We start from the raw sequence: 2436 nt of genomic DNA on the forward strand, positions 1-2436 counted from the left end.
AGTCAATAAATAAAATGGTATTCTAAAATGGTATTGTTCCCTTTGACATCTCAATTAAAACACTTTTAAATTCCACCCCGAAGCCATGAAAATCAAATGAATTACAGGCCTTCCATGTTTTCTGTTGTATTGTACTCTCCCAAGATCTTCGTACAGGGCTTACAGTCTAGATTCTACAGCCTCTGGTTAATGAAGTCCTTACTCCACGTAATGCTACATATGCAAAAAGACTAATACCTTGTCAAAGGGTCCTGAGTTTGGCTAATGTGCATTCGGTAACTGGATACAAAATACTTTCCCGAGGAAAATTAGTTTTCAATCTGCCCAGTGTTCACACAGTAAGAATAGGGAAAGGGTCCCTGAGTGTTTAACTGTTCCCCTTGATTTACATTTTGTGGAGTCCTGGTTTTAATGAAATAACGGGGCATTTGACGTAGAATTTAGGGAACCTGTTTTGTTTAGTCTAAGTAACCTGGCAAAATGTAATTCTGGAGCAGTCCAATTCCCCATCTGTGGCTGAATATCTATCTGGAGTCTTCTGTTTCATTCAATGGCATACATTGAGCACATACTGAGTGCTAGACACTGTATTAAGCACTAGTTGTATAGAACTCGAACCTGGGGTACTGAGCCTAGAGACATCAGTTCTTTCTTCTTATCAGTGACTTCAGTGAACAGATGCAGCAATCCTGCTTGATTTGGAAATTCTGCTCCTTTATTTCTACTTCAAACTCATTCCTAAGTTGCTTGCCTGACTGAAGAAAACCATGCCTATCAATGTCAGTGAGACCCATTTAAAAATCACAAATAATAGGGCAGACTTCAAGAGTCAAAACTTATGATCAGGTTTGGTTCATGTGAGAGAGCTCTAGAGAGCTACAATAAAAATATGGATGTTTTGTCTTATTGATTTTGTTTCAATATTTTATCATTTCAAGCAAAGTCACAACTTCCAGGAAGATCTTTAGCTAACTTCATGGAAAACCAGAACAATATTTCAGAATTTATTTTCTTGGGACTTTCTCCAAATCCTACGGTGCAGCTTATAATAATAATGATAATAATAATAATAATAATATCATTTATTAAGCACTTACTATGTGCAAAGCACTGTTCTAAGAGCTGGGGACGTTACAAGGTGTTCCACGGGGTGCTCAGTCTTAATCCCCATTTTACAGATGTGACAACTGAGGCACAGAGAAGTTGTGACTGGCCCAAAGTCACACAGCTGACAATTGGCAGAGCCAGGATTTGAACCCATGATCTCTGACTCCAATGTCCAGGCTCTTTACATTGAGTCACGCTGCTTCTCTCTGTTTTGGGCTGTTTCTGCTCCTTTACATTGGCATCGTGATGGGAAATCTTCATCCTCCTCAACACCCAGTTCAGCCACCTAATCAATCAGCCCATATATTTCTTCCTCAGTTACTTATGCCTTGTGGATCTCTGCTACACCTCCACCATCTCTCCTAAACTCATCACTGACTTGATGGCGGAGAAGAGGACCATTTCGTTCCCCAACTGTATGATCCAGCTTTTTGCTTCTCACTCCTTTGGCGGTGTGAATGGCTTATGATCGTTTCATGGCCATCTGCAAGCCACTGCGCTATGAGGTCATCATGAATCAGCGGGCATGTAATGGCATGCTGCCTCTCGCCTGAGTCATGGCATTCGTGCATTCGATGGCGCAGTTACTTCCCACCCTCCAGTTGCCCTTCTGCGGGCCCAATCAGATCGATCACTGTTTTTGTGATGTGAATCCCCTGCTGAAACTCGCCTGCACCAACACCTACGCTGTAGGCCTCTTGGTGTTTGCCAACACAGGAATGATCACCATGCTCACCTTTGTGGTGTTGCTTATTTCTTACATAGTAATATCAGTTTCCCAAGAACATGTTCCCCTCACAGTCAGCGCAAAGCCCTGTCCACCTGCAGTTCCTATATCACCATGGTGGTCTTATTCTTTGGGCCCTGCATCTTCATCTGTGTACGTCCAACCACCATCTTCATGGCAGACAAAATACTTGCTGTGATTTACACCATAACTGTCCCCATGTTCAACCCTCTCTCGTACACACTGAGAAATACAGAGATGAAAGTTGCCATCAGGAAGGTGCAGAAGGGTGTTTTCTGGGGGGAAATAAACGATTTCTTGCTTCTGATTCCCATCACACCTTCCCATTAATTCATTCAATCATATTTACTGAGTGCTTACTGTGTGCAAAGCACTGTACTAAGCACTTGGGAAGTACAATTTATCAACAGAGACAATCCCTGCCCACAACGGGCTCATAGTCAAGAATGTCCTGCAGCATCCCCTAATCTCTTTGGTCACACCAAAACAGCAGGGCTTAATGGCTAGGGCTCCAGTCTTTAAGTTAGGTGAACCTGGGTTCTAATTCTGGATCCATGACATGTCTGCTGTGGGACCTTCGG

The 2436-nt window shown here is 42.7% G+C and overlaps 1 pseudogene; it reads left to right on the plus strand.

Annotated features, from left to right (window-relative positions):
* Positions 1 to 976: 976 nt before the first annotated feature.
* Positions 977 to 2144, plus strand: LOC119939983 (annotated as a pseudogene).
* The last annotated feature ends 292 nt before the right edge of the window (positions 2145 to 2436 follow it).

The sequence above is a fragment of the Tachyglossus aculeatus genome, chromosome 18 (assembly GCF_015852505.1).
Source record: "Tachyglossus aculeatus isolate mTacAcu1 chromosome 18, mTacAcu1.pri, whole genome shotgun sequence".
Lineage (NCBI taxonomy): Eukaryota > Metazoa > Chordata > Mammalia > Monotremata > Tachyglossidae > Tachyglossus > Tachyglossus aculeatus.